This window comes from Cherax quadricarinatus, chromosome 3 (assembly GCF_038502225.1).
Source record: "Cherax quadricarinatus isolate ZL_2023a chromosome 3, ASM3850222v1, whole genome shotgun sequence".
In the NCBI taxonomy this organism is placed as follows: Eukaryota; Metazoa; Arthropoda; class Malacostraca; order Decapoda; family Parastacidae; genus Cherax; species Cherax quadricarinatus.
This window is the reverse complement of record NC_091294.1, coordinates 51,762,248-51,783,367: the sequence shown is the minus strand read 5'-3', so window position 1 is coordinate 51,783,367 and position 21,120 is coordinate 51,762,248.

Here is a 21,120-nt window from a genome sequence, read left to right as displayed (position 1 = left end):
CAAATATAGAAAGTCTATACGGAGATCAAATATAGAAAGTCTATAGGGAGATCAAATATAGAAAGTCTATACGGAGATCAAATATAGAAAGTCTATACGGTGATCAAATATAGAAAGTCTATACGGAGATCAAATATAGAAAGTCTATACGGTGATCAAATATAGAAAGTCTATATGGTGATCAAATATAGAAAGTCTATACGGTGATCAAATATAGAAAGTCTATACGGAGATCAAATATAGAAAGTCTATATGGAGATCAAATATAGAAAGTCTATACGGTGATCAAATATAGAAAGTCTATACGGAGATCAAATATAGAAAGTCTATATGGAGATCAAATATAGAAAGTCTATACGGAGATCAAATATAGAAACTCTATATGGAGATCAAATATAGAAAGTCTATACGGAGATCAAATATAGAAAGTCTATACGGAGATCAAATATAGAAAGTCTATATACGGAGATCAAATATAGAAAGTCTATACGGAGATCAAATATAGAAAGTCTATACAAATATAGAAAGTCTATATAGAAAGTACGGAGATCAAATATAGAAAGTCTATACGGAGATCAAATATAGAAAGTCTATACGGAGATCAAATATAGAAAGTCTATACGGAGATCAAATATAGAAAGTCTATACGGAGATCAAATATAGAAAGTCTATACGGAGATCAAATATAGAAAGTCTATACGGAGATCAAATATAGAAAGTCTATACGGAGATCAAATATAGAAAGTCTATACGGAGATCAAATATAGAAAGTCTATACGGAGATCAAATATAGAAAGTCTATACGGAGATCAAATATAGAAAGTCTATACGGAGATCAAATATAGAAAGTCTATACGGAGATCAAATATAGAAAGTCTATACGGAGATCAAATATAGAAAGTCTATACAGAGATCAAATATAGAAAGTCTATACGGAGATCAAATATAGAAAGTCTATATGGAGATCAAATATAGAAAGTCTATATGGAGATCAAATATAGAAAGTCTATATGGAGATCAAATATAGAAAGTCTATACGGAGATCAAATATAGAAAGTCTATACGGAGATCAAATATAGAAAGTCTATATGGAGATCAAATATAGAAAGTCTATACGGAGATCAAATATAGAAAGTCTATACGGAGATCAAATATAGAAAGTCTATACGGAGATCAAATATAGAAAGTCTATATGGAGATCAAATATAGAAAGTCTATACGGAGATCAAATATAGAAAGTCTATACGGAGATCAAATATAGAAAGTCTATACGGAGATCAAATATAGAAAGTCTATACGGAGATCAAATATAGAAAGTCTATATGGAGATCAAATATAGAAAGTCTATATGGAGATCAAATATAGAAAGTCTATACGGAGATCAAATATAGAAAGTCTATACGGAGATCAAATATAGAAAGTCTATACGGAGATCAAATATAGAAAGTCTATACGGAGATCAAATATAGAAAGTCTATACGGAGATCAAATATAGAAAGTCTATACGGAGATCAAATATAGAAAGTCTATATCAAATATAGGTCTATATGGTGATCAAATATAGAAAGTCTATACGGTGATCAAATATAGAAAGTCTATACGGAGATCAAATATAGAAAGTCTATATGGAGATCAAATATAGAAAGTCTATACGGTGATCAAATATAGAAAGTCTATACGGAGATCAAATATAGAAAGTCTATATGGAGATCAAATATAGAAAGTCTATACGGAGATCAAATATAGAAAGTCTATATGGAGATCAAATATCGAAAGTCTATACGGAGATCAAATATAGAAAGTCTATACGGAGATCAAATATAGAAAGTCTATACGGAGATCAAATATAGAAAGTCTATACGGAGATCAAATATAGAAAGTCTATACGGAGATCAAATATAGAAAGTCTATACGGAGATCAAATATAGAAAGTCTATACGGAGATCAAATATAGAAAGTCTATACGGAGATCAAATATAGAAAGTCTATACGGAGATCAAATATAGAAAGTCTATACGGAGATCAAATATAGAAAGTCTATACGGAGATCAAATATAGAAAGTCTATACGGAGATCAAATATAGAAAGTCTATACGGAGATCAAATATAGAAAGTCTATACGGAGATCAAATATAGAAAGTCTATACGGAGATCAAATATAGAAAGTCTATACGGAGATCAAATATAGAAAGTCTATAAGATCAAATATAGAAAGTCTATATGGAGATCAAATATAGAAAGTCTATACGGAGATCAAATATAGAAAGTCTATACGGAGATCAAATATAGAAAGTCTATACGGAGATCAAATATAGAAAGTCTATACGGGAGATCAAATATAGAAAGTCTATACGGGAGATCAAATATAGAAAGTCTATAGTCTATATGGAGATCAAATATAGAAAGTCTATACGGAGATCAAATATAGAATACGGAGATCAAATATAGTCTATACGGAGATCAAATATAGTCTAAAGTCAAATATAGAAAGTCTATACGGAGATCAAATATAGAAAGTCTATACGGAGAACAAATATAGAAAGTATATATGGAGATCTAATATAGAAAGATCAAATATAGAAAGTCTATATGGAGATCAAATATAGAAAGTCTATACGGAGATCAAATATAGAAAGATCAAATATAGAAATATGGAGATCAAATATAGAAAGTCTATATGGAGATCAAATATAGAAAGTCTATACGGAGATCAAATATAGAAAGTCTATACGGAGATCAAATATAGAAAGTCTATATGGAGATCAAATATAGAAAGTCTATACGGAGATCAAATATAGAAAGTCTATACGGAGATCAAATATAGAAAGTCTATATGGAGATCAAATATAGAAAGTCTATACGGAGATCAAATATAGAAAGACAATAAAGACGGGTACACAACGAAAAAAACTAATTAACTAATTAACGTCACATCAAAGGAAAGATCAACTACACTGAGTGTTTATCAGTAGTGAATACATTCACACCAGACACAAACTGTAACATTCACACCAGACACAAACTGTAACATTCACACCAGACACAAACTGTAACATTCACACCAGACACAAACTGTAACATTCACACCAGACACAAACTGTAACATTCACACCAGACACAAACTGTAACATTCACACCAGACACAAACTGTAACATTCACACCAGACACAAACTGTAACATTCACACCAGACACAAACTGTAACATTCACACCAGACACAAACTGTAACATTCACACCAGACACAAACTGTAACATTCACACCAGACACAAACTGTAACATTCACACCAGACACAAACTGTAACATTCACACCAGACACAAACTGTAACATTCACACCAGACACAAACTGTAACATTCACACCAGACACAAACTGTAACATTCACACCAGACACAATCTGTAACATTCACACCAGACACAAACTGTAACATTCACACGAGACACAAACTGTAACATTCACACAGACAATCTGTAACATTCACACCAGACACAATCTGTAACATTCACACCAGACACAAACTGTAACATTCACACCAGACACAAACTGTAACATTCACACCAGACACAAACTGTAACATTCACACCAGACACAAACTGTAACATTCACACCAGACACAAACTGTAACATTCACACCAGACACAAACTGTAACATTCACACCAGACACAAACTGTAACATTCACACCAGACACAAACTGTAACATTCACACCAGACACAAACTGTAACATTCACACCAGACACAAACTGTAACATTCACACCAGACACAAACTGTAACATTCACACCAGACACAAACTGTAACATTCACACCAGACACAAACTGTAACATTCACACCAGACACAAACTGTAACATTCACACCAGACACAAACTGTAACATTCACACCAGACACAAACTGTAACATTCACACCAGACACAAACTGTAACATTCACACCAGACACAAACTGTAACATTCACACCAGACACAAACTGTAACATTCACACCAGACACAAACTGTAACATTCACACCAGACACAAACTGTAACATTCACACCAGACACAAACTGTAACATTCACACCAGACACAAACTGTAACATTCACACCAGACACAAACTGTAACATTCACACCAGACACAAACTGTAACATTCACACCAGACACAAACTGTAACATTCACACCAGACACAAACTGTAACATTCACACCAGACACAAACTGTAACATTCACACCAGACACAAACTGTAACATTCACACCAGACACAAACTGTAACATTCACACCAGACACAAACTGTAACATTCACACCAGACACAAACTGTAACATTCACACCAGACACAAACTGTAACATTCACACCAGACACAAACTGTAACATTCACACCAGACACAAACTGTAACATTCACACCAGACACAAACTGTAACATTCACACCAGACACAAACTGTAACATTCACACCAGACACAAACTGTAACATTCACACCAGACACAAACTGTAACATTCACACCAGACACAAACTGTAACATTCACACCAGACACAAACTGTAACATTCACACCAGACACAAACTGTAACATTCACACCAGACACAAACTGTAACATTCACACCAGACACAAACTGTAACATTCACACCAGACACAAACTGTAACATTCACACCAGACACAAACTGTAACATTAACAAATTCACACCAGACACAAACTGTAACATTCACACCAGACACAAACTGTAACATTCACACCAGACACAAACTGTAACATTCACACCAGACACAAACTGTAACATTCACACCAGACACAAACTGTAACATTCACACCAGACACAAACTGTAACATTCACACCAGACACAAACTGTAACATTCACACCAGACACAAACTGTAACATTCACACCAGACACAAACTGTAACATTCACACCAGACACAAACTGTAACATTCACACCAGACACAAACTGTAACATTCACACCAGACACAAACTGTAACATTCACACCAGACACAAACTGTAACATTCACACCAGACACAAACTGTAACATTCACACCAGACACAAACTGTAACATTCACACCAGACACAAACTGTAACATTCACCAGACCAAACTGACACAAACTGTAACATTCACACCAGACACAAACTGTAACATTCACACCAGACACAAACTGTAACATTCACACCAGACACAAACTGTAACATTCACACCAGACACAAACTGTAACATTCACACCAGACACAAACTGTAACATTCACACCAGACACAAACTGTAACATTCACACCAGACACAAACTGTAACATTCACACCAGACACAAACTGTAACATTCACACCAGACACAAACTGTAACATTCACACCAGACACAAACTGTAACATTCACACCAGACTGTAACATTCACACCAGACACAAACTGTAACATTCACACCAGACACAAACTGTAACATTAACATTCACACCAGACACAAACTGTAACATTCACACCAGACACAAACTGTAACATTCACACCAGACACAAACTGTAACATTCACACCAGACACAAACTGTCACACCAGACACATGTAACATTCACCAGACACAAACTGTAACATTCACACCAGACACATGTAACATTCACACCAGACACAAACTGTAACATTCACACCAGACACAAACTGTAACATTCACACCAGACACAAACTGTAACATTCACACCAGACACAAACTGTAACATTCACACCAGACACAAACTGTAACATTCACACCAGACATCAAATGTAACATTCACACCAGACACAAACTGTAACATTCACACCAGTAACATTCAGACACAAACTGTAAGATTCACACCAACTGTAACATCCACCCCAGACACAAACTGTAACATTCACACCAGACACAAACTGTAACATTCACACCAGACACAAACTGTAACATTCACACCAGACACAAACTGTAACATTCACACCAGACACAAACTGTAACATTCACACCAGACACAAACTGTAACATTCACACCAGACACAAACTGTAACATTCACACCAGACACAAACTGTAACATTCACACCAGACACAAACTGTAACATTCACACCAGACACAAACTGTAACATTCACACCAGACACAAACTGTAACATTCACACCAGACACAAACTGTAACATTCACACCAGACACAAACTGTAACATTCACACCAGACACAAACTGTAACATTCACACCAGACACAAACTGTAACATTCACACCAGACACAAACTGTAACATTCACACCAGACACAAACTGTAACATTCACACCAGACACAAACTGTAACATTCACACCAGACACAAACTGTAACATTCACACCAGACACAAACTGTAACATTCACACCAGACATAAATTGTAACATTCACACCAGACACAAACTGTAACATTCACACCAGACACAAACTGTAACATTCACACCAGACACAAACTGTAACATTCACACCAGACACAAACTGTAACATTCACACCAGACACAAACTGTAACATTCACACCAGACACAAACTGTAACATTCACACCAGACACAAACTGTAACATTCACACCAGACACAAACTGTAACATTCACACCAGACACAAACTGTAACATTCACAACAGACACAATCTGTAACTGTAACATTCACACCAGACACAAACTGTAACATTCACACCAGACACAAACTGTAACATTCACACCAGACACAAACTGTAACATTCACACCAGACACAAACTGTAACATTCACACCAGACACAAACTGTAACATTCACACCAGACACAAACTGTAACATTCACACCAGACACAAACTGTAACATTCACACCAGACACAAACTGTAACATTCACACCAGACACAAACTGTAACATTCACACCAGACACAAACTGTAACATTCACACCAGACACAAACTGTAACATTCACACCAGACACAAACTGTAACATTCACACCAGACACAAACTGTAACATTCACACCAGACACAAACTGTAACATTCACACCAGACACAAACTGTAACATTCACACCAGACACAAACTGTAACATTCACACCAGACACAAACTGTAACATTCACACCAGACACAAACTGTAACATTCACACCAGACACAAACTGTAACATTCACACCAGACACAAACTGTAACATTCACACCAGACACCAACTGTAACATGTAACACACCAGACACAAACTGTAACTGACACAAACTGTAACATTCACACAGACACAAACTGTAACATTCACACCAGACACAAACTGTAACATTCACCAGACCAGACACAAACTGTAACATTCACACCAGACACAAACTGTAACATTCACACCAGACACAAACTGTAACATTCACACCAGACACAAACTGTAACATTCACACCAGACACAAACTGTAACATTCACACCAGACACAAACTGACCAGACACAAACTGTAACATTCACACCAGACACAAACTGTAACATTCACCAGACACAAACTGACCAGACAAACTGTAACATTCACACCAGACACAAACTGTAACATTCACACCAGACACAAACTGTAACATTCACAGACACAGACACAACCTGTAACATTCACTCCAGACACAAACTGTAACATTCACACCAGACACAAACTGTAACATTCACACCAGACACAAACTGTAACATTCACACCAGACACAAACTGTAACATTCACACCAGACACAAACTGTAACATTCACACCAGACACAAACTGTAACATTCACACCAGACACAAACTGTAACATTCACACCAGACACAAACTGTAACATTCACACCAGACACAAACTGTAACATTCACACCAGACACAAACTGTAACATTCACACCAGACACAAACTGTAACATTCACACCAGACACAAACTGTAACATTCACACCAGACACAAACTGTAACATTCACACCAGACACAAACTGTAACATTCACACCAGACACAAACTGTAACATTCACACCAGACACAAACTGTAACATTCACACCAGACACAAACTGTAACATTCACACCAGACACAAACTGTAACATTCACACCAGACACAAACTGTAACATTCACACCAGACACAAACTGTAACATTCACACCAGACACAAACTGTAACATTCACACCAGACACAAACTGTAACATTCACACCAGACACAAACTGTAACATTCACACCAGACACAAACTGTAACATTCACACCAGACACAAACTGTAACATTCACACCAGACACAAACTGTAACATTCACACCAGACACAAACTGTAACATTCACACCAGACACAAACTGTAACATTCACACCAGACACAAACTGTAACATTCACACCAGACACAAACTGTAACATTCACACCAGACACAAACTGTAACATTCACACCAGACACAAACTGTAACATTCACACCAGACACAAACTGTAACATTCACACCAGACACAAACTGTAACATTCACACCAGACACAAACTGTAACATTCACACCAGACACAAACTGTAACATTCATTCACACCAGACACAAACTGACACAAACTGTAACATTCACACCAGACACAAACTGTAACATTCACACCAGACACAAACTGTAACATTCACACCAGACACAAACTGTAACATTCACACCAGACACAAACTGTAACATTCACACCAGACACAAACTGTAACATTCACACCAGACACAAACTGTAACATTCACACCAGACACAAACTGTAACATTCACAACAGACACAAACTGTAACATTCACACCAGACACAAACTGTAACATTCACACCAGACACAAACTGTAACATTCACACCAGACACAAACTGTAACATTCACACCAGACACAAACTGTAACATTACACAAACTGTAACATTCACACCAGACACAAACTGTAACATTCACACCAGACACAAACTGTAACATTCACACCAGACACAAACTGTAACATTCACACCAGACACAAACTGTAACATTCACACCAGACACAAACTGTAACATTCACACCAGACACAAACTGTAACATTCACACCAGACACAAACTGTAACATTCACACCAGACACAAACTGTAACATTCACACCAGACACAAACTGTAACATTCACACCAGACACAAACTGTCACACCAGACACAAACTGTAACATTCACCAGAAACAAACTGTAACATTCACACCAGACACAAACTGTAACATTCACACCAGACACAAACTGTAACATTCACACCAGACACAAACTGTAACATTCACACCAGACACAAACTGTAACATTCACACCAGACACAAACTGTAACATTCACACCAGACACAAACTGTAACATTCACACCAGACACAAACTGTAACATTAACATTCACACCAGACACAAACTGTAACATTCACACCAGACACAAACTGTAACATTCACACCAGACACAAACTTCACACCAGACACAAACTGTAACATTCACACCAGACACAAACTGTAACATTCACACCAGACACAAACTGTAACATTCACACCAGACACAAACTGTAACATTCACACCAGACACAAACTGTAACATTCACACCAGACACAAACTGTAACATTCACACCAGACACAAACTGTAACATTCACACCAGACACAAACTGTAACATTCACACCAGACACAAACTGTAACATTCACACCAGACACAAACTGTAACATTCACACCAGACACAAACTGTAACATTCACACCAGACACAAACTGTAACATTCACACCAGACACAAACTGTAACATTCACACCAGACACAAACTGTAACATTCACTACAGACACAAACTGTAACATTCACAACAGACACAAACTGTAACATTCACACCAGACACAAACTGTAACATTCACACCAGACACAAACTGTAACATTCACACCAGACACAAACTGTAACATTCACACCAGACACAAACTGTAACATTCACACCAGACACAAACTGTAACATTCACACCAGACACAAACTGTAACATTCACACCAGACACAAACTGTAACATTCACACCAGACACAAACTGTAACATTCACACCAGACACAAACTGTAACATTCACACCAGACACAAACTGTAACATTCACACCAGACACAAACTGTAACATTCACACCAGACACAAACTGTAACATTCACACCAGACACAAACTGTAACATTCACACCAGACACAAACTGTAACATTCACACCAGACACAAACTGTAACATTCACACCAGACACAAACTGTAACATTCACACCAGACAAACACATTCACACCAGACTGTAACATTCACACCAGACACAAACTGTAACATTCACACCAGACACAAACTGTAACATTCACACCAGACACAAACTGTAACATTCACACCAGACACAAACTGTAACATTCACACCAGACACAAACTGTAACATTCACACCAGACACAAACATTGTAACATTCACACCAGACACAAACTGTAACATTCACACCAGACACAAACTGTAACATTCACACCAGACACAAACTGTAACATTCACACCAGACACAAACTGTAACATTCACACCAGACACAAACTGTAACATTCACACCAGACTGTAACATTCACACCAGACACAAACTGTAACATTCACCACCAGACACAAACTGTAACATTCACCAGACACAAAGACACAAGACTGTAACATTCACACCAGACACAAACTGTAACATTCACACCAGACACAAACTGTAACATTCACACCAGACACAAACTGTAACATTCACACCAGACACAAACTGTAACATTCACACCAGACACAAACTGTAACATTCACACCAGACACAAACTGTAACATTCACACCAGACACAAACTGTAACATTCACACCAGACACAAACTGTAACATTCACACCAGACACAAACTGTAACATTCACACCAGACACAAACTGTAACATTCACACCAGACACAAACTGTAACATTCACACCAGACACAAACTGTAACATTCACACCAGACACAAACTGTAACATTCACACCAGACACAAACTGTAACATTCACACCAGACACAAACTGTAACATTCACACCAGACACAAACTGTAACATTCACACCAGACACAAACTGTAACATTCACACCAGACACAAACTGTAACATTCACACCAGACACAAACTGTAACATTCACACCAGACACAAACTGTAACATTCACACCAGACACAAACTGTAACATTCACACCAGACACAAACTGTAACATTCACACCAGACACAAACTGTAACATTCACACCAGACACAAACTGTAACATTCACACCAGACACAAACTGTAACATTCACACCAGACACAAACTGTAACATTCACACCAGACACAAACTGTAACATTCACACCAGACACAAACTGTAACATTCACACCAGACACAAACTGTAACATTCACACCAGACACAAACTGTAACATTCACACCAGACACAAACTGGAACATGCACACACACAAACTGACACAAACTGTAACATTCACACCAGACACAAACTGTAACATTCACACCAGACACAAACTGTAACATTCACACCAGACACAAACTGTAACATTCACACCAGACACAAACTGTAACATTCACACAGACAGACACAAACTGTAACATTCACACGAGACACAAACTGTAACATTCACACCAGACACAAACTGTAACATTCACACCAGACACAAACTGTAACATTCACACCAGACACAAACTGTAACATTCACACCAGACACAAACTGTAACATTCACACCAGACACAAACTGTAACATTCACACCAGACACAAACTGTAACATTCACACCAGACACAAACTGTAACATTCACACCAGACACAAACTGTAACATTCACACCAGACACAAACTGTAACATTCACACCAGACACAAACTGTAACATTCACACCAGACACAAACTGTAACATTCACACCAGACACAAACTGTAACATTCACACCAGACACAAACTGTAACATTCACACCAGACACAAACTGTAACATTCACACCAGACACAAACTGTAACATTCACACCAGACACAAACTGTAACATTCACACCAGACACAAACTGTAACATTCACCAGACACAAACTGTAACATTCACACCAGACACAAACTGTAACATTCACACCAGACACAAACTGTAACATTCACACCAGACACAAACTGTAACATTCACACCAGACACAAACTGTAACATTCACACCAGACACAAACTGTAACATTCACACCAGACACAAACTGTAACATTCACACCAGACACAAACTGTAACTTTCACACACAAACTGACACAAACTGTAACATTCACACCAGACACAAACTGTAACATTCACACCAGACACAAACTGTAACATTCACACCAGACACAAACTGTAACATTCACACCAGACACAAACTGTAACATTCACACCAGACACAAACTGTAACATTCACACCAGACACAAACTGTAACATTCACACCAGACACAAACTGTAACATTCACACCAGACACAAACTGTAACATTCACACCAGACACAAACTGTAACATTCACACCAGACACAAACTGTAACATTCACACCAGACACAAACTGTAACATTCACACCAGACACAAACTGTAACATTCACACCAGACACAAACTGTAACATTCACACCAGACACAAACTGTAACATTCACACCAGACACAAACTGTAACATTCACACCAGACACAAACTGTAACATTCACACCAGACACAAACTGTAACATTCACACCAGACACAAACTGTAACATTCACACCAGACACAAACTGTAACATTCACACCAGACACAAACTGTAACATTCACACCAGACACAAACTGTAACATTCACACCAGACACAAACTGTAACATTCACACCAGACACAAACTGTACCATTCACACAGACACAAACTGTAACATTCACACCAGACACTGTAACATTCACACCAGACACAAACTGTAACATTCACACCAGACACAAACTGTAACATTCACACCAGACACAAACTGTAACATTCACACCAGACACAAACTGTAACATTCACACCAGACACAAACTGTAACATTCACACAAGACACAAACTGTAACATTCACACCAGACACAAACTGTAACATTCACACCAGACACAAACTGTAACATTCACACCAGACACAAACTGTAACATTCACACCAGACACAAACTGTAACATTCACACCAGACACAAACTGTAACATTCACACCAGTAACATTCACCCCCGACACAAACTGTAACATTCACACCAGACACAAACTGTAACATTCACACCAGACACAAACTGTAACATTCACACCAGACACAAACTGTAACATTCACACCAGACACAAACTGTAACATTCACACCAGACACAAACTGTAACATTCACACCAGACACAAACTGTAACATTCACACCAGACACAAACTGTAACATTCACACCAGACACAAACTGTAACATTCACACCAGACACAAACTGTAACATTCACATCAGACACAAACTGTAACATTCACACGAGACACAAACTGTAACACACCAGACACAAACTGTAACATTCACACCAGACACAAACTGTAACATTCACCAGACTCAAACTGTAACATTCACACCAGACACAAACTGTAACATTCACACCAGACACAAACTGTAACATTCACACCAGACACAAACTGTAACATTCACACCAGACACAAACTGTAACATTCACCCCAGACACAAACTGTCACATTCACACCAGACACAAACTGTAACATTCACACCAGACACAAACTGTAACATTCACACCAGACACAAACTGTAACATTCACACCAGACACAAACTGTAACATTCACACCAGACACAAACTGTAACATTCACACCAGACACAAACTGTAACATTCACACCAGACACAAACTGTAACATTCACACCAGACACAAACTGTAACATTCACACCAGACACAAACTGTAACATTCACACCAGACACAAACTGTAACATTCACACCAGACACAAACTGTAACATTCACACCAGACACAAACTGTAACATTCACACCAGACACAAACTGTAACATTCACACCAGACACAAACTGTAACATTCACACCAGACACAAACTGTAACATTCACACCAGACACAAACTGTAACATTCACACCAGACACAAACTGTAACATTCACACCAGACACAAACTGTAACATTCACACCAGACACAAACTGTAACATTCACACCAGACACAAACTGTAACATTCACCAGACACAGACACAAACTGTAACATTCACACCAGACACAAACTGTAACATTCACACCAGACACAAACTGTAACATTCACACCAGACACAAACTGTAACATTCACACCAGACACAAACTGTAACATTCACACCAGACACAAACTGTAACATTCACACCAGACACAAACTGTAACATTCACACCAGACACAAACTGTAACATTCATACCAGACACAAACTGTAACATTCACACCAGACACAAACTGTAACATTCACACCAGACACAAACTGTAACATTCACACCAGACACAAACTGTAACATTCACACCAGACACAAACTGTAACATTCACACCAGACACAAACTGTAACATTCACACCAGACACAAACTGTAACATTCACACAGACAAACTGTAACATTCACACCAGACACAAACTGTAACATTCACACCAGACACAAACTGTAACATTCACACCAGACACAAACTGTAACATTCACACCAGACACAAACTGTAACATTCACACCAGACACAAACTGTAACATTCACACCAGACACAAACTGTAACATTCACACCAGACACAAACTGTAACATTCACACCAGACACAAACTGTAACATTAGACATTCACACCAGACACAAACTGTAACATTCACACCAGACACAAACTGTAACATTCACACCAGACACAAACTGTAACATTCACACCAGACACAAACTGTAACATTCACACCAGACACAAACTGTAACATTCACACCAGACACAAACTGTAACATTCACACCAGACACAAACTGTAACATTCACACCAGACACAAACTGTAACATTCACACCAGACACAAACTGTAACATTCACACCAGACACAAACTGTAACATTCACACCAGACACAAACTGTAACATTCACACCAGACACAAACTGTAACATTCACACCAGACACAAACTGTAACATTCACACCAGACACAAACTGTAACATTCACACCAGACACAAACTGTAACATTCACACCAGACACAAACTGTAACATTCACACCAGACACAAACTGTAACATTCACACCAGACACAAACTGTAACATTCACACCAGACACAAACTGTAACATTCACACCAGACACAAACTGTAACATTCACACCAGACACAAACTGTAACATTCACACCAGACACAAACTGTAACATTCACACCAGACACAAACTGTAACATTCACACCAGACACAAACTGTAACATTCACACCAGACACAAACTGTAACATTCACACCAGACACAAACTGTAACATTCACACCAGACACAAACTGTAACATTCACACCAGACACAAACTGAAACATTCACACCAGACACAAACTGTAACATTCACACCAGACACAAACATTCACACCAGACACAAACTGTAACATTCACACCAGACACAAACTGTAACATTCACACCAGACACAAACTGTAACATTCACACCAGACACAAACTGTAACATTCACACCAGACACAAACTGTAACATTCACACCAGACACAAACTGTAACATTCACACAGACAACTGACATTCACACCAGACACAAACTGTAACATTCACACCAGACAAACTGTAACATTCACACCAGACACAAACTGTAACATTCACACCAGACACAAACTGTAACATTCACACCAGACACAAACTGTAACATTCACACCAGACACAAACTGTAACATTCACACCAGACACAAACTGTAACATTCACACCAGACACAAACTGTAACATTCACACCAGACACAAACTGTAACATTCACACCAGACACAAACTGTAACATTCACACCAGACACAAACTGTAACATTCACACCAGACACAAACTGTAACATTCACACCAGACACAAACTGTAACATTCACACCAGACACAAACTGTAACATTCACACCAGACACAAACTGTAACATTCACACCAGACACAAACTGTAACATTCACACCAGACACAAACTGTAACATTCACACCAGACACTGTAAACTGTAACATTCACACCAGACACAAACTGTAACATTCACACCAGACACAAACTGTAACATTCACACCAGACACAAACTGTAACATTCACACCAGACACAAACTGTAACATTCACACCAGACACAAACTGTAACATTCACACTGTAACAGACACAAACTGTAACATTCACACCAGACACAAACTGTAACATTCACACCAGACACAAACTGTAACATTCACACCAGACACAAACTGTAACATTCACACCAGACACAAACTGTAACATTCACACCAGACACAAACTGTAACATTCACAACAGACACAAACTGTAACATTCACACCAGACACAAACTGTAACATTCACACCAGACACAAACTGTAACATTCACACCAGACACAAACTGTAACATTCACACCAGACACAAACTGTAACATTCACACCAGACACAAACTGTAACATTCACACCAGACACAAACTGTAACATTCACACCAGACACAAACTGTAACATTCACACCAGACACAAACTGTAACATTCACACCAGACACAAACTGTAACATTCACACCAGACACAAACTGTAACATTCACACCAGACACAAACTGTAACATTCACACCAGACACAAACTGTAACATTCACACCAGACACAAACTGTAACATTCACACCAGACACAAACTGTAACATTCACACCAGACACAAACTGTAACATTCACACCAGACACAAACTGTAACATTCACACCAGACACAAACTGTCACACCAGAACATTCATTCACTAGACACAAACTGTAACATTCACACCAGACACAAACTGTAACATTCACACCAGACACAAACTGTAACATTCACACCAGACACAAACTGTAACATTCACACCAGACATAAATTGTAACATTCACACCAGACACAAACTGTAACATTCACACCAGACACAAACTGTAACATTCACACCAGACACAAACTGTAACATTCACACCAGACACAAACTGTAACATTCACACCAGACACAAACTGTAACATTCACACCAGACACAAACTGTAACATTCACACCAGACACAAACTGTAACATTCACACCAGACACAAACTGTAACATTCACACCAGACACAAACTGTAACATTCACACCAGACACAAACTGTAACATTCACACCAGACACAAACTGTAACATTCACACCAGACACAAACTGTAACATTCACACCAGACACAAACTGTAACATTCACACCAGACACAAACTGTAACATTCACACCAGACACAAACTGTAACATTCACACCAGACACAAACTGTAACATTCACACCAGACACAAACTGTAACATTCACACCAGACACAAACTGTAACATTCACACCAGACACAAACTGTAACATTCACACCAGACACAAACTGTAACATTCACACCAGACACAAACTGTAACATTCACACCAGACACAAACTGTAACATTCACACCAGACACAAACTGTAACATTCACACCAGACACAAACTGTAACATTCACACCAGACACAAACTGTAACATTCACACCAGACACAAACTGTAACATTCACACCAGACACAAACTGTAACATTCACACCAGACACAAACTGTAACATTCACACCAGACACAAACTGTAACATTCACACCAGACACAAACTGTAACATTCACACCAGACACAAACTGTAACATTCACACCAGACACAAACTGTAACATTCACACCAGACACAAACTGTAACATTCACACCAGACACAAACTGTAACATTCACACCAGACACAAACTGTAACATTCACACCAGACACAAACTGTAACATTCACACCAGACACAAACTGTAACATTCACACCAGACACAAACTGTAACATTCACACCAGACATAAATTGTAACATTCACACCAGACACAAACTGTAACATTCACACCAGACACAAACTGTAACATTCACACCAGACATAAATTGTAACATTCACACCAGACACAAACTGTAACATTCACACCAGACATAAATTGTAACATTCACACCAGACACAAACTGTAACATTCACACTAGACATAAATTGTAACATTCACACCAGACACAAACTGTAACATTCAAACCAGACATAAATTGTAACATTCACACCAGACAGAAACTGTAACATTCACACCAGACATAAATTGTAACATTCACACCAGACACACTCACACCAGACAAACTGTAACATTCACACCACAAACTGTAACATTCACACCAGACACAAACTGTAACATTCACAGACCAGACACAAACTGTAACATTCACACCAGACACAAACTGTAACATTCACACCAGACACAAACTGTAACATTCACACCAGACACAAACTGTAACATTCACCAGACACACTGACCAGACACAAACTGTAACATTAACATACCAGACACAAATTCACTGTAACACCAGACACAAACTGTAACATTCAAACCAGACACAAACTGTAACATTCACACCAGACACAAACTGTAACATTCACAGACCAGACACAAACTGTAACATTCACACCAGACACAAACTGTAACATTCACACCAGACACAAACTGTAACATTCACACCAGACACAAACTGTAACATTCACAGACACAAACTGACCAGACAAACTGTAACATTCACACCAGACACAAACTGTAACATTCATAGACACAAACTGTAACATTCACACCAGACACAAACTGTAACATTCATACCAGACACAAACTGTAACATTCACACCAGACACAAACTGTAACATTCACACCAGACACAAACTGTAACATTCACACCAGACACAAACTGTAACATTCACACCAGACACAAACTGTAACATTCACACCAGACACAAACTGTAACATTCACACCAGACACAAACTGTAACATTCACACCAGACACAAACTGTAACATTACACAAATGTAACATTACCAGACACAAACTGTAACATTCACACCAGACACAAACTGTAACATTCACACCAGACACAAACTGTAACATTCACACCAGACACAAACTGTAACATTCACACCAGACACAAACTGTAACATTCACACCAGACACAAACTGTAACATTCACACCAGACACAAACTGTAACATTCACACCAGACACAAACTGTAACATTCACACCAGACACAAACTGTAACATTCACACCAGACACAAACTGTAACATTCACACCAGACACAAACTGTAACATTCACACCAGACACAAACTGTAACATTCACACCAGACACAAACTGTAACATTCACACCAGACACAAACTGTAACATTCACACCAGACACAAACTGTAACATTCACACCAGACACAAACTGTAACATTCACACCAGACACAAACTGTAACATTCACACCAGACACAAACTGTAACATTCACACCAGACACAAACTGTAACATTCACACCAGACACAAACTGTAACATTCACACCAGACACAAACTGTAACATTCACACCAGACACAAACTGTAACATTCACACCAGACACAAACTGTAACATTCACACCAGACACAAACTGTAACATTCATACCAGACAGAAACTGTAACATTCACACCAGACACAAACTGTAACATTCACACCAGACACAAACTGTAACATTCACACCAGACACAAACTGTAACATTCACACCAGACACAAACTGTAACATTCACACCAGACACAAACTGTAACATTCACACCAGACACAAACTGTAACATTCACACCAGACACAAACTGTAACATTCACACCAGACACAAACTGTAACATTCACACCAGACACAAACTGTAACATTCACACCAGACACAAACTGTAACATTCACACCAGACACAAACTGTAACATTCACACCAGACTCAAACTAACATTCACACCAGACACAAACTGTAACATTCACACCAGACTCAAACTGTCCCACAATACCTTCCCTACTCCCAGATCCTTCTCCCACCATACCTTCCCTACTCCCAGATCCTTCTCCCACCATACCTTCCCTACTCCCAGATCCTTCTCCCACCATACCTTCCCTTCTCCCAGATCCTTCTCCCACCATACCTTCCCTACTCCCAGATCCGTCTTCCACCATACCTTCCCTACTCCCAGATCCTTCTCCCACAATGCCTTCCCTACTCCCAGATCCTTCTCCCACAATACCTTCCCTACTCCCAGATCCTTCTCCCACAATACCTTCCATTCTCCTAGATCCTTCTCCCACCATACCTTCCCTACTCCCATATCCTTCTCCCACAATACCTTCCCTACTCCCAGACCCTTCTCCCACAATACCTTCCCTACTCCCAGATCCTTCTCCCACCATACCTTCCCTACTCCCAGATCCTTCTCCCACCATACCTTCCCTACTCCCACATCCTTCTCCAATAATACCTTCCCTACTCCCAGACCCTTCTCCCACAATACCTTCCCTACTCCCAGATCCTTCTCCCACCATACCTTCCCTACTCCCAGATCCTTCTCCCACAATACCTTCCCTACTCCCAGATCCTTCTCCCTCAATACCTTCCATTCTCCCACATCCTTCTCCCACCATACCTTCCCTGCTCCCAGATCCTTCTCCCACAATACCTTCCCTACTCCCAGATCCTTCTCCCACAATACCTTCCCTACTCCCAGATCCTTCTCCCACAATACCTTCCCTACTCCTAGATCCTTCTCCCACCATACCTTCCCTACTCCCAGATCCTTCTCCCACGATACCTTCCGTACCTTCACTCCCCCACACCTTCACTCTCCCCCTCACTTTCACTTCCCCTGACTTTCACTCCCCCTGACCTTCACTCTCCCCCTCACTTTCACTCCCAATGACCTTTACTCTCCCCCTGACCTTCACTCCCCTTGACCACTCTCCCCCTGACCTTCATTCCCCCTGAACTTCACTCCCCCTCACCTTCACTCCTCACCTTCACTCTCCCCCTGACCTTCACTCCCCCTGACCTTCACTCTCCCCCTGACCTTTACTCCCAATGACCTTCACTCCCCCTGACCTTCACTCTCCCCCTGACCTTCACTCTCTCTGACCTTCACTCTCCCTCTGACCTTCATTTCCCCTCACCTTCACTCTCCCCCTCACTTTCACTCCCCCTGACCTTCACTCTTCCCCTCACTTTCACTCCCAATGACCTTCATTCCCCCTGACCTTCACTCCTCCTCACTTTCACTCTCCCTCTGACCT